General features: G+C 44.7%; 1 protein-coding gene and 1 pseudogene across 4 annotated transcripts in view; one reads left to right on the top strand and one right to left on the bottom strand.

The window, feature by feature from the left end:
• The window catches only part of TOM1L2 (target of myb1 like 2 membrane trafficking protein), a 139832-nt gene that overhangs the window by 27565 nt on the left and 97147 nt on the right, over positions 1-15120 (top strand). The gene's annotated exons all lie outside the window — the stretch shown is intronic.
• On the bottom strand, positions 10910-11277 carry LOC138993858 (large ribosomal subunit protein eL22 pseudogene; annotated as a pseudogene).

Genomic DNA, 15120 nt, shown 5'->3' with positions numbered 1-15120 from the left:
ACCATCAGGGGGCGGCATGGAACAAAGGAAGGCTCCAGCCGGCAACCAGCAGCCAGGGAAGGGAGGCCCCGGCTGACAGCCGAAGGCCCCGGTCGGCCCTGATTGCCGGCCAGGCGTAGGGACCCTACCCATGCACGAATTTCATGCACCCGGCCTCTAGTTTTAACATAATCACCTTTTTAAAAAAGAGTCTCTCTCCAAATACAGTCACATTCAGCACATGAATTTGACAAGTGTGGGGGCTTGGGGACACATACTTTAGCTCATAACATTTGCAAAACAGAGAGCTCCAGGGTGGCAGCTGTCTTCTGTTTAACGTCATGTCCTTGAGTGCTTCACGGTTCCTGCGTCAGACTGTGCTGAGCGCTTTGTGTGCTTATCCTGAGGCTGGTAGTGCTGCTATTCCGATCTTTGTAACTGCCAGGTCCTTTCTGTTAAAATTAGACCAATGTGATGGGCGCACGTGTCGAGAACAAAACAGGCCTCCTCCAGCTCCTGGACCTACAGTGCCAGCTGAGGGTTAATAACTCATTGTCCAGCAAAACCACGCCTGACTGTAAAGTTAGTAAAGGAGTATTCTTTAAACGTATAAGAATCAAGATGGAAAGGAAACCTAACAAAGTGCGAATAACATTCGAATCAGGTGAAAACATTGTGGTAAGTAAAAGAAGCCAGACACAAACGCCATGTAGTAAGATTCCATTTATGTGAACCGTCTAGTTAGGCCCGTTTATGTATAGAGAAAGCAGGCTAGTGGCTGAGGGCCTGGGGTGAGGGGGATGGGAAGTGACTGCTGATGGATACAGGGTTTCTTTGGGAGATGGTGAAATATCCTGGGATTAGAAAGTGGGAATGGTTAAACAACTCTGTGAATATTCTGAAACCTACTGATTTGTACACCTCAAAATGGTGAATTTTATTTTATGTGAATTATATCTCAATGAAGTTGCTATTAAAACTTGAATTAGGGTGGTGGCAGGCTTTTATAAGCGGCTTTTCTTGTTTTCTCTTCGTTCCTCAGTTTTCTGTAATTACTTTTTTTAAGTAGAAGGAACCCCGAGCCCTGCATTTCATGGCGATCACTTGGGATCCAGTTTGGGGAGTGCAAAGGAAATCTCCATGCAACACTAAGGGGTCACTTCTGCTCCCAAAATATCAACGACTGAGTAAGATTTACAGGCCTATAAATAGAGAGGAAATGGGTGTGTGTGTGATGAAGCTTAAGAATGAGTTTGATCTGCTGTAATGCTGGTCTCCTAAGAGAGGGCCTCCTCAATGGCGGTCTGTGGTTTGTGGGAGTCTTAGCTCTTTACTGCCTGATGGAGTCCAGCTGGTGTCAGGCATTATGGTGGTGTGTATGCTCCCTCAGAATACTTCTAGTTCAATCCAGTGTCCAGAGATTTCTGAGCCATATATATTTTTAATATATGTTAAATAATTCACAAAGATGTGTGTGTGTGTGTGTGTGTGTGTGTGTGTGTAAACATTGGCAGCTGCCTCACTTCCAGTTTGACTGTTTCTACCCAATTTTTAACTGAGTTGGTCCTATAGGCAGCCTGTTTCTTGGCTAATGACAAATCTTCCTCGACAGGAAAGCTAAAGACTTCCGCATTACCTTTTGCCAGTTTCTGCTTTAAATTCACTGTTTGATATTTGCAAAGGTCAGATGAGCTATTTTGGTGCCCATGGCCATGATGAATGGAAAATCCTACGTTCCCATTGGCTCCCGAGGATGAAGGGTTACTGTGGTGGGGCAGCGGAGGAGTGCAGCTCTGCCGAAATGGCCAAGCCTGGTGCTGGGCATTGCAGGAACAGCAGGCTCATGAAAAATGTAGGAAGAGGAAGCTTCTCTAGCGCTAGGCCTGTTGAGTTTTTCTCTATTTGCAATGATGCAAAATCTTTGGAAGCTTTTGTTTTCCTCTGTTAACCCTTGTTGCTAAGAATTTAATATGGAGAGCACAGATGCCCCTTTCCTGAGAGGCTCTGGGTCCGTCTCTCGTAACCCTGCCAGAAGCTCCTCAGTTCCCTGCAAGTTGGCATGCTTGTGTTCAGCTTTTCGCCTCTTCTTGTAGGAGACATTGGTTTTATTCTAAGTTAAATAAAAATCATGTGTTGGCTCCAGATTTCCACACGAGAAGCAGGTGCCAGGTGCATCGGGGAGAATAACTGAATATGGGATTGTTTCCCTACCCAGAGCAGATGGTCTGGACCGGTTCATCTTGTGACCTGTCTTTGCTCTGGGACACCAGATCCCTGATCCCATGGATCATAGTCTTTAGGTTTGTAGCCATAGAGGTGAGGGGAGCAAAAAGCTGTCACTATCATTTTCCATTTGTCTAGAACCTTTGGAAGGGAACTATTACAGCATTTTAAGGCACTAAATAAGCCTCCTGCAGCCTTGGGCTTTTCAGACACCTGCAGAGCACAGCAGTAAGGTGGCCTCAGCTAAGGTCAGGACTGAGCCCTCTGCTCAGCATCCTCTCGCCCCTATGGGGCAGCCTCTCCCAGTAACTGCTCCGTGCCAGGCCCGCTACCTGTCTGATCAGGGGCTGCATTTTTAAAGTTATCAATAGTGATAATAGATACCTGGTATTGGTCACCCGTTGTGTAGATGGGGAACAATACGGGTGGCCTCTCTAGACCCAGAGCCCACATTCTCATCAGGAAGCAAACAAGTGTAGGTTGAGGGTGTCCTGATAACAGTGCGTGTGTGCTTTGCTGGGGCAGAGTGAGGCGGTGACATCTGAGCTGGTCCTACAGGAGTTTATCAGGAGGCGGGGCATGTTGGAAAGAGAGAACATCAGAGAAAAGGTACCCAGGTGTGTGAGGCAGCTAGACCCCAGGCTTTGGGTATCCGTGTGGGGACCTGGCAAGGGGGCAGGTGGCAGTGGGTGCTGGTTAGTGACAGGCACCCAGAGCGTCAGGTTGAGAAGTGTAAACATTGTCTAGAGTTAACTGGGGAGCTCAGGGAGGTTTTTAATGCACAGGGGGAAGATGTGAACAGATTTCTGTTTGGGAAGATCATCCTGGGACAGTGTGGAGGGTAGCTTAAGAGGGGGGAGACAGCCCTGACCAGTTTGGCTCAGTGGATAGAGCGTCGGCCTGCAGACTGAAGGGTCCCGGGTTCGATTCCAGTCAAGGGCATGTACCTTGGTTGAGGGCACATCCCCAGTGGGGGTTGTGCAGGAGGCAGCTGATCGATGTGTTTCTCTCATCGACATTTCTAACTCTGTATCCCTCTCCCTTCCTCTCTGTAAAAAATCAATAAAATATATTTTTAAAAAAAGAGGGGGGAGGCTGGTGGAAGGGACACCAGTGGGGGCTGCAGTAGCACCCAAAGGGAGCCGAGGAAGCAGAGCTCAGCCTGCGCAGCCCCTGCCCATGCACCTACATGCACTTCTCCTTTCCTCCCTCCTCTCTTTCTTAGCCCTTCATTCTCCTTCACATCATTCACATCCTTTTCACACCAAAGTCCTGCTTCCTTTCTAAGACCTTCCCTAGACTCCAGGCAGCAGGGCTCACCCTTCCCTTGCACCCCTACAGCAGTGTGGGCTGCCGCCATACGATGCTCCGTGGAGGTTGCCTTGCAGTTTCCAACTTAGATTACCTGAACTTTGGGTTCTAGAATGATGCCGGTCCCCTAGTGCAGCTGGACCATGTAGTGAGGATGGAAAGAAGGAAGAATGCTTTGTTACAGTGGAGTGGAGAGAACTTGGAATTTGGGAACAGAACACACCTCAATTTGAGACCCACCTCCGCCTTATACATTTTCCTGGAGATGAGGTGATATTTTTTGCTCTTGCTTTTTATTATGCAAAGTTTCTAACAAACAAGAATAAGGAACACAGTATAGTAAACGTCTGTGTACCCATGACTTAGCTTCAACAGTTCTCAACATCTGGCCAATCCAACATCTGTTTCATCTCATTACCACACCATCCTCCCTGGCTCTGCATTATTTTGAAGCAGATTCCAGACTGCATATAATTTTATCCATAAATATACTGAGGTATATGCCTCTGGAAAATGGGCTTTTTATTGAACTCCAGGAGTCTAAACTAGCTGGGCCCCCGCCTCCTCACCAGTAAAATGGGCATGATGATGCCTCATCCCAGAGCTGCTGAGTCAGGCTCAGGAGGGTCTTTGCCGGAGTCCCAATAGCTTCCTTTTCTTTACAACTTTCCGTGCACCAAGCACTGTAATGGCACCAAGAACACAACCTCGGGGGCAGACAAGCCCAGGTCTCATTCTCAGGCCTAGCACTCACCACCTGTGTTTTGGGGAAACATTACTCAGTCTGAACCTCAGTGTCCTCATCTTTAAGAATGGGGGCAGTAATAGCTTCCTCACAGGGTGGTTTTAATGTTTAAATCAGACGGTGTATGTGTCAGCAGCAGCTCTTACTATAAACATTCTTTAAATATTTGTATCCTGAGAACCAAGATGGTGGCATAAGTAAATGCTGTCATTCAGAACTGCCTGAAATCTGGCCGAATGGAAGTCCAACAACTAGAGAAGTAAAGAAAAAAGTACATGAAGAGGAGCAAAGCCACTGAATGGTCTGGTCCGACACCCACGTGTGGTGTTTTTTTTTTAATTGCGAGGGATATCTTTCCTGCAGAGTCCTACCATGAGAAGCAAGGAGTCCCAGCCACACACCAGACCTCCAATCCAGGGTTCCAGAGCTGGGAAGAGAAGTCCTCATAACTTCGGGCTGTAAAAACCAGCGGGGATTGTAGTTGAGTGACATGGAGGCTGCTGGAGACCCAGGCAGTCTCTCTTAAAGGGCTGGCACACAGACTTACACTGTTCCACTTCCTCTGAGCTCCAGCGCTGGGGTAGAGGTGTTGGGGATCCAGGGACATATAGGGAGAAACTGGATTATCTGGCATTGGGCAGGAACTCAGGGGCAGCTTTCTCCCAGACAGGGGTGTGCACAGGGGTCATTGATCCTGTGCTGGGACCTCTCCTGTGGCAGAGCTGACTGGCAGCCATATCTGAGTTTCCATCAGCCTGGCCCACACTGTTCACTCTTCCTTAGTGATTCCCTGAGACCCTGCCCCATCCAATCTGCAGCCCCACCCAAGCTGTTTGTAGCAGCTTTCCCATATGAATGGCCTGTCCTGGCTCAGGCTTCGGACTTTTCTAAAATCTCTCAAGCAAGCAGCAGCTGGTGACAGCATGCCCCAAACCTATCAATAAGAGGCCCAAGATCTGGCACTAGCACCAGCCTGCCTTGCTTCACAGATGGCCCTTCCATGGGTACTTCCAAGCCCAATACAAGTAGCAGCCATCTGCAGTTTGCTCTGTAGCTCCAACCAGGAAGCCCTAAGCAGGGGCTGACTTTGTACCACCTGGGAGTCCCCAGGGCCAGTGCACCCAGTGGATAGCTTCATACCATACTAGATTACAACTCTACACATCCACAAGCGACACACTCAAGGGGCAGACTCAGTGAGCACCAAAGCCCCACTGAAGCAAGTCCTGCTCCATTGGGGTGTCTCCTGCACAACAGATCTCCCACTGTAGTCGCAGCTCGTCCTCACAGCCAAGCTGGCCTGGAGGTCAATTCCTTGCAGTGATGACAACAGCAATCAAGGCTCAACTACAACAAGACTGTGCACTCGGCCCATACAGGGGCACACCTAGAGTGCCCAGCTTGGGTGACTGGGGAAGCTGAGCCACTGGGCCCTACAGGACACCTACTACACAAGGCCACTCTGCCAATTCCAGGAGCTATAGCAGCTCTACCTAATACATAGAAACAAACATAGGGAAGCAGCCAAAATGTGGAGAAAAAGAAACATATCACAAATGAAAGGAATGCAAGTAAACTACTGGATGCAGAGTCCAAAATAACTGTTATAAAGTTGCTCAAGGATCTTCATGAGAGCTTCAAGGGACTTAGTGAGACTTTCAAGGATCTTAGAATTTCAAAGACATGAAAAAGGACCAGTTAGAAATTAAGCATACACTAACTGAAATAAAGAATAATTTACAGGGATTCAACAGTAGAGTAGAGGATTCTGAGAATCAAATTAATGATTTGGAATATGAGGAAGCAATAAACACCTAATCAGAAGAGCAAAAAGAAAAAAGAATAAAAAAATATGAAGATAGTGTAAGGAGTCTCTGGGTCAACTTCAAGTGTACCAACATTCACATTATGGAGGTGCCAGAAGGAGGAGAGAGAGAACAAGACATTGAAAACCTATTTGAAGAAATAATGACAGAAAACTTCCCCTACCTGGTGAAAGAAATAGACTTACAAGTCCAGGAAGCATAGAGGCCCACACCAAGACACATCATCATTAAAATGCCAAGGGTTAAAGATCAAGAGAGAATCTTAAAAGCAGCAAGAGAAAAGCAGTTAGTTACCTAAGGGAGCGCTCATATGACTGTCAGCTGATTTCTCAACAGAAACTTTGCAGGCCAGAAGGAAGTGGTAAGAAATATTCGAAGTGATGAATAGCAAGGACCTACAACCAAGTTTACTCTTACCAGCAAAGCTCTCATTTAGATTGAAGGTCAGATAAAGAGCTTCACAGATAAGAAACTGTAAAGGAGAGCATCAGCACCAAACCAGTATTGCATGAAATGTTGAAGAACCTTCTTTAAGAAGAAGGAGGGGGCGGGGGGGGGGGGGGTAAGAGGGGTGAGGAAGGAAGAAGAGGAGGGTGGGGAAGGAGGAGAAGGAGAAAAATATGAACAATAAGATAGCAATAAATACATATATTTCAACAGTTAAATCTAAAAATAAAAATTAATGAACAAGAAATCTAATGAACAAAATAAACTGATAAATAAAATAAAACCAGAGATGTGGAACAGACTGAGGAATCTCAGAGGGAAGTGGGGGGAAGACCTTAACCGAAGGACTTGCATGCATATATGTATTACCTGTGGACACAGACAATAGGATGGTGAAAGCCTGGGGTGGGGCAGGAACTGGGTGGACCAGCGGCAATGGGGGTAAAAAAGGGGGACATCTGTAATACTCTCAACAATAAAGATTGTTTAAAAAGAAAATTAAAGAAATATATATATATATATATATATATATATATCCTTTCTGATTCTCATAACAGTCCTACAGTGTTAGTTAATATTCCCATTTTACTAATGAGATGACAAAGGCTTAAATCCAAGATAAAGTAACTGGTCTGAGGTCTTGGGGTGAATAAATTGCAAAGCCAGGGATTTGAGCCCAGATCTGATTGCCCCCAATGCCCCACCTTCATTATGGCTAATTCTTTTTTTCTTTTTTTAAGATACGTTTTTATTGTTATTTTTAGAGAGAAAGGAGGGAAAGTGATAGAAACATCAATCAACTGCCTCCTGCACGCCCCGCCCCCCCCCCCCCCCCCAATTGGGGATTGAGCCTGTAGCCTGGGCATGTGCCCTGACTGGAAATAGAACCTGTGACCTCTTGGTGCATGGGACAATGCTCGACCACTGAGTCACACCAGCTGGGCATGGCTAATTCTTTATTGAACCTTGCTTTGTGGCCTTATGAAGAAGAACATGCTGACCATGGGTCAGGCAGACCAAGCCCATATGGTCCTTAGCTCTGTCTGATGTTTTAACCCAGTGCTGTTTCTATGAAAGCTGATGATCTGGGTTGCAGATCTTCCCTAGGCTCCTTTGTCTGTATCTCCTACCTCCTTCTTACTTCTCTTTTTAGGGGCTTGTTAATTATCATACTTACCTGCAAGGAGAGAAATAAGGAGAACAGGATGAGGAAGAAAATTCAAATACAGAAAGTTCGCATCAGCCCTTTTGTGGTACATTTTCGTGTAAAGAGGCTGAAACTCTAAAGCAAAATGAGGCTCCCAGGTTATCTGGATTTTTGTTTTCCAATCAGCCAAGATAGTGAGGGGTCAACAAGGCTTATTTTGCTAGGACTATGGAAAATTGAAGATAATCTGGCAGAGTCGGAAATCAAACCCAGGCCTGACCAACGCACAGGCCAGCTGCCTTGTTGCCTTCTGCCTCTAGGGGCAAACAGGTCAGAGACCCTCAAAATCCCTGTTCTGCAGGAGCTGATCTAGTTCTGCCTTCACGGGGCTCGCATAATCGTGTAAGTAGTCAACCTTTTGTCTAGCTTTTCACATGTTTCATTTTCATGGTGCAGTGAGGTTCTCTGTTATCCTTCTTCGTAAACAAGGAAGCCAAGTAGATAAATGATTGTCTGTGGCCTTCAAAGGGCCAGGACTTGAATGGAAAGTTCAGGCCATGACCAGTCCTCTTTTTGCACCACCACAAAGGCCTCCGGAATGTGCTCGTCAGTGGTGCCCCTCCATCATGGGAACAGAATTGCCAGGCCAGAATAGGAATTTCAGGGGCTCTCATAGCTCCCTCACCACCAGGTGCTCCCCAAGCTCTGATGGTAGAAGTGGCAGCAAATCTAGCGATGACCTTTATCTACCTGTTCACTGGAGAAATGGTCTCCTCTGTGGGTGCAAGTGTGTTCTGGGTGTCGTCTGGACAGCCATCTTCAACACTGTAGTTTCCCTAAATAAGCACTAGAACAGATTTTAGGGGAAGGTTGAGCATCCCAGGTTATAGATCTTACAGGTATGACTTGCAAGCTCTGGGAAGAAGCCTCCCATTGGGTAGGAATGCAAAACTGATCACCTCCTTGCTGGAATGATGGCCTGGCTTTCTTGGGATCCAGCCAAGAAAATAATTTATGAGACTGACCCACAAACTTCACTAACGGAAGCTTTAATCCAGAATCCTTATTATGGAAAGCAGAGTTAAAATAGTTTCCTCTGAAACCCTCTGGCTACTTACTTGAATCAGTGAGGTCACCCCAAGGACAGCTGTGGAATCAGTCTTTAATTAGAAGAATTTGCACTGAACTTCATTGGAATGGCATTTCTGAGGTATTGAATGTTATTTTTCCTTTTTTGTTTTTTTTTTTTAAGATTTTTTTATTGATTTTTAGAGAGAGAAGGGAGAGAGAGAGAAACATCAATGTGAGAGTGAAACATTAACTGGCTGCCTCCTGCATGCCTCCTACAGGGGATTGAGCCCGCAACCTGGGCATGTGCCCTGTCTGGGAATCAAACTGGCAACCTTTCTGTGCATGGCATGGGATGATGCCCAACCAACTGAGCCACACCAACCAGGGCGGTATTCTTCCTTACTCCTTTCAGCCTTACCTTATTCCTTTTCTTTGTTCAAAGCATCATAGCTTATTTCTTCCCTAACACCTTCATTCTTCATACTCTTGTGGTCACAGAGCTCTTCTGCCTGTGGCAAGCCCAGGGGAGCCCAGCCTGAGGGTAGGCAGACTGATTCTGAAACTCAGGCTCCACCTCTTCTGGTAGTGACCTTTTGGACAAACTACCTTACTTTTCTGAGCCTCAGTTTTCTCAACAACAAAATGAGTCTTAATATCTATTGCATAGTTATTTAAAGCTACCATTTATTGAGTACCTTTGCTTCAGCCCAGACACAAGCAGGGAGGGAGGGAAGAGGGAAAGGGAGAAAGGAAGAGAGAGAAAGAGAGGGAGGGAGGGAAGAAGGGAGGGGGGAGAGAGAGAGAGAGAGAGAGAGAGAGACATATCGATTGGTTGCCTCCCACACGCACCCTGACAGTGGCTGGGGAGAACCTGAAACCCAGATACTTGCCCTTGATCAGAAATCAAACCTGTGACCCTTTAGTGCACAGGCCGGTGCTTTAACCAATGAGCCACACCGGCCAGGGCCAGATACTATTCTAAATGCTTGGTATGTGTAATAACTTATCTCCTCTTAGAATCAACCAGATGAAGCAGACTTTTTAACGTCCCATTTTATAGATGAGGAACTTGAGTCTAGTACAGAGTAGGCACTCAGTAAATGTATATTGAATTGGAATACTTCCTTCACCTAAAAATCTGTTACATTTATAATCTATGCCCTGTAGTTGTTACTTTAACTTTTCTCTCAGAATATTGAATGTGTCAGTCTTTAAATCTAGGTTTATTTTTTAAACTTTGTGTTATGGGAAATTTTAAACATGTCAAAAATAAAGAGAGTACTGTAATGAACCTCCACTTACCCTTTATATAACTTCAATAATTACAAAGTTATGATCTATTATACTAGTCAATATGTCTACCTACTGCCTTTCCTGGCTTACATTATCTTGAAGTAAATTCCCCAAGACATATTATTTCAGCCATATATTTCAGTGTATACCTCTAAATGAAAATGAACTCTCTTTTTTTAAAAACAACAACCATAATACCATTATTATAACTTAAAAATTATCAACAAGTCTCTAATGCATATTTAGTTAGTATTCAAATTTCCAGTTGCCTCATAATGATATATATTTCTAAGTTTGTTTGTTTCAATAGAAACTAATAAGATCTGGCATTACAAATCAGTTGGTATATCTCTTATGTCTCTTTTAATCTAAAGTCTCTTCCTCCATATTTATTTCATTGCAATTTATTTGTTGAAGAAACCAGGTCTTTTGTCCTATAGAGTTTCCTGTAGTCTGGATTTTGCTGATCGTATTCCTATGGTATCATTTAACATGTTCACATGTTCCTGTTTTCCATATTTCATGTAAAGTAGAAGTTAGATTTGTGGTCTGGTCACGTTCAGCTTTAATTTCCGGACAAGACTACTGTAGAGGTGATGTATTTCTCTCAGGGATTGCAAACGGTTTCCAAACTGTATTTTAACTACTTTAAGGGCTTGTTCCTCATGATGCCTATATCAGTGCTGGGCACAAAAAAAGACTTCAGTGAGAGTTAGTACTAGATGATGCATTCTTGCCTCTCTTCAACATTCTTGGTCACTGATTGTGTTTGGATTCCTTCCCTTTATTATTTTATTTTATTTTATTTTATTTTTGGTTCCCAAGTTTTATTCAAGACTCACACAAAATTTGCCACATAAATGAGCTTTAATCCTCCCCTTCTTCCTCCTCTTCATCGTGGTTTATCTGGAAGTAAGACAATTCTTAACTCTCTTTGCTGTTAGTAACTGTGAGCAACCAGTCACGTAGATTCTTCTTAAGATACTTTTTTGGTGACATATTTCAAATGCCTTTTGGAAAGAGGCACCTCAAACATTACAGTGGTCTTACTCTTGCTTTTTTCAATGGTTACAACCCCTCTACCGGGATGCCCAGCTTTTCCATTTGATTCTCTCCTGAAGAAACTGCTCAAAATTGGCAGCATCCGTGATTCCATCTTCTACAGGATGGATGCAGTCAAGGGTAAACTTCAGAACCTGCTTCTTTTTTTTTTTGCCCCCCTTCACCACGAGTTTTTTTCATGGGAGCCATGGTGGCTGTGGAGGCAGAAAAAAACCCCCAAACAGCTCTTTATTTCTTGTATATCTCTTGTAGATTTTAGGTTTTATTACCATGTGCTTCATATATACCAAGCTATGTTTATAGCAGTGTATTTTAAGTTGATGGTCACTAAGCTTGAACACATTCTAAAATTACTACCATTTTTACTTACCCCTTCCTCATTTATTTTTTACTTTTGTCATAATTATACATGACCTTCCTACTTTTGCCTTTTAACCTTTATAGTAGCTTTATAGTTGATTGATCCACTGCTTTTATTATGTGTTTGCCTTTGTCAATGAGAGTTTTTTCTTTGTTATATATTCCTATTCATATTTTTATTATTTTTTCTTTTTAAAGAAGTCTTTTTAACATTTCTTGTAATACTGGTTTGGTGGTGATGTACTCCTTCAGCTTTTTCTTGTCTGGAAAGCTCTTTATCTTTCCTTTGATTCTAAATGATAGCTTTGCTGGATAGAGTAATCTGGGTTATATGCTTTTCATCACTAAATATTTTGTGCCAATCCCTTCTGGCCTGCAAAATTCCTGTTGAGAAATCATCTGACAGTCATATGAGAGCTCCCTTATAGTAACTAACTGCTTTTCTCTTGTTACTTTTAAGATTCTCTCTTTAGCATTTTAATTATGATGTGTCTTGGTGTGGGCCTCTTTGGGTTCATCTTGTTTGGGATCTCTGTGTTTACTGGACTTGTGTATCTTTTTCCTTCTCCAGGTTAGTGAAGTTTTTAGTCATTATTTCTTTAAATAGGTTCTCAGTCCCTTGTTCTCTTCTTCTGGTACTCCTAAGATGCAAATGTTATTCTAGATGTTGTCCCAGAGTTTCTTTAAACTATCCTGATTTTTGTTGTTGTTGTTAATCCTCACCCAAGGATGTTTTATTCCATTGATTTTTAGAGAGAGTGGAAAGAAGGGAGGGAAGGGGGTGGGAGAGAGAGAGAGAGAGAGAAACATCATTGTAAAAGAGACACATCAATTGGTTGCCTACTGCACATGCCTTGACTGGATCTGGAGATCAAACCTGCCACCCAGGTACATGCCCTTGACCAGGAATCGAACCTGTGCAAACCAACGCTGTAACCACTTAGCCACATTGGCCAGGACTAAACTATCCTCAGTTTTTGAGTTTTTTTTCTTTTTGCTGTTCCAGTTGGGTGTTTTCTGCTACCTTGTCTTTCAAATCACTGACTTGATCTTCTGCATCATCTAATGTTTCCTGTCTCTCTGTTGAAGTTCTCACTGAGATCACCTATACTTCCCTTAAGCTGAGCATCCTTATAATCAGTGTTTTGAAATCTGCGTCTGGTAGATTGTTTGCCTCCATTATGTTTAGTTCTTTATCTGGAGTTTTGTTCTTTCACTTGGGACATGTTTTTTGTCTCCTCATTTTGGCCGACTCCCTGTGTTTGTGTCTATGTATGAGGTAGAGCTGCTACATCTCCCAGTCTCGGTAGAGTGGCCTTATGCAGTTGGCATCCTATGGGGCCCAGTGGTGCAGTCTTCCTGTTCACTTGAGCTGGGTGCTCCAGGGGTGTCCCTTGTGTGGGTTGTGTTTGCTCTCCTGTTGTATTTGAGACTAATTGCTGTTGGCACATCAGTGGGTGGGATTGACAGTCAGGCTGGTGGGCTGTGAGGACTGGTTGTGATTACAGCAGAGAAGTTGCTGAGCAGGAGCCGACCCTACAAAGTGGGACTCGCTTTAGTGGGACTCTGGCCCGTGCCGAGTCCATTCTTGGGTGTGTTACTTGTGGTGCTAATTGGGTGTGCTTTGTGTAGTCTGTGAGCACAGGTGTTTGGGCCTCTTGTGCAGGCCAAGGCCAGCCATTGCCTGTATCCAGTCCTGGGATGGTTATGCTGTGACTGAAACCATCTGGCACTGGTGCTGGGCTTGGGGCCATTTAGCAAGAGGTACAGGGCACACTGAAGCCAGCCCATTCTTGTTTGGGGTTTGGGACCCTTGAGAATTTTAGGAAAGTCCACAGGCTAGGCCCAAACCAGCCACTTGGACTCTGAAAGAAACTCAGGCCAGATGTGTACATTTTGTGGGGTGGGGTCTCAGAGAACCGCCAGGGTGGGGTGAGAGTGTGCTAGCCAGGTTGGTGAAGACTAAGCTTTGGTGTCAGGCGTGTGGGGGGAGAGTCAGCAAAGGACCAGAGGCGCTGCTGGCACTTTAGTCCAGGCGAGAGCTGCCCCTTTGGCCTCTCATGCAGTTCCTCCCCTGGTGCTTTTCAAGCTGCTACCCCTTCTCTGGAGCTTAGGGCACATGTATGTGGGGGAGTGAGTCTGCTCGGGCTGTTTAAGAGGATGCCTGGTTTACAGCAGCCCGCAGACCCCCTGGACTGTCTCCCCGCTGATTTTCACAGCCAGTGTGGTGGGCGCTCCTTGGCACTGGTGCTCGGGGCCCCTCACTCCTCAGAGAGGACCTCCAAATCCGAAATATCCCTCTCGATTGCTAATCGCCACACTGTGAGTCTTCACCCCTCCTACCAGTCTTATGTAACTTCTGTACCTCCTTAGTTAGAGGGGTTCTGTTCAGTTGGCCTTCAGGTGGTTCTGTAATTTAGTTGCAGTTTTGATGTGGTCATGGGAGGAGGTGAGCACAGCATTTACCTACTCTGCCATCTTGACCTGGGGCAGCTTTGTTGTAGGAGAAGCCAGGCTGCTGATTCCAGCAGGGCCATAGCATTTGCTAGAGAGGACAGACGAGTAGAGAGTAGAGTCTTAGATAGGAAGTTACTTCTCCAGACCTGACTCATAGTTCAGCTGCGGCCCTAAGTTAACAGCACCCAATGTGTAGACTTGCCTTTTCATCTGTGTGTTAGCTTGCTTATTTGATAGCCGCAGAGGCTTCCTGAGGAGAGTGTAGGCAGGGGTTTGCCAAAAGTGGACCCTGGTTGGAAAAAGTTTTCTTAACAGTTGGCTGCCTGCTATGCTGCAGGGTCTTGGCATTTGGTTCCTCCCAGAGGGCGACTGGCTTTTTGCTGGGTGCAGGGTAGCTGAGTGCAGCATGGTTGCCGAGTAATTAACCTGCATTTCTTTTTGTAGCTTCTTAATTAGGAAATCACAGGGACTTTGTTTTCCTGTTAAATCTGAATGATTTCAGGTTGTTAAAATGCTACAGTTATAGCTGGCAGCCTGGTCATGGTGCCCTACCTATACGGTCACACCCTTGCTTTGGCTGAAGTCCTCCTCAGTTGGTATTTTATTTTATGCAAAGACCAGATAAGCAGATAAAATATGGCATAGGGTTGGGTGAGCTGACCCACCAGAGGCCTTCCAAAAATTATCATATGATTCCTCATGACAGTATATGTTGACAGATTTTTAAAAAATCATAAACTAGTTCTAAAAGTAATACAAATTTTTTTGTAGAAAATTTTGGAAAGTTTCCTTCCCTTCCCAACAAAACCAAAATGGAATAAACATAATCACTCTCAGCACCAAGATGTTTCCTGGGCTGCACATTGGGATTCGCCTTCCTGCTTTTCTTTTTTGCACAGGTCTACACTTTCTAATAAAAAACTGTGTGCTGTTTTTCTCTTGATTTTTTTCCACTTAATGGTGATGAACACTTGCCCACCATCACATTTCCCCCCTAACCCAGTAGTGAATGTGTCTGCAGAGCACAAGCAAACCTTATTCCAGGCAGCAGGTCGCCTGGGGGTGACGCTGTCATCTCAGGCAAGGCAGCATGGCTTCAGGTTCGGGCCAGTATTTCACATTCTTGAAATATTGTCAGAGGTGGCAGGTTGTCATATTGTGAAGGGCGGCTTTGATTTGTTAAACAGGCCAATTATTTT

This window comes from Myotis yumanensis, unplaced genomic scaffold, assembly GCF_028538775.1.
Source record: "Myotis yumanensis isolate MYYU_CA2020_CCGP unplaced genomic scaffold, mMyoYum1.0.hap1 SCAF_16, whole genome shotgun sequence".
Taxonomy (NCBI): Eukaryota; Metazoa; Chordata; class Mammalia; order Chiroptera; family Vespertilionidae; genus Myotis; species Myotis yumanensis.
The sequence above is the reverse complement of the archived record's forward strand: the minus strand, read 5'-3'. Positions and strand labels throughout refer to the sequence as shown.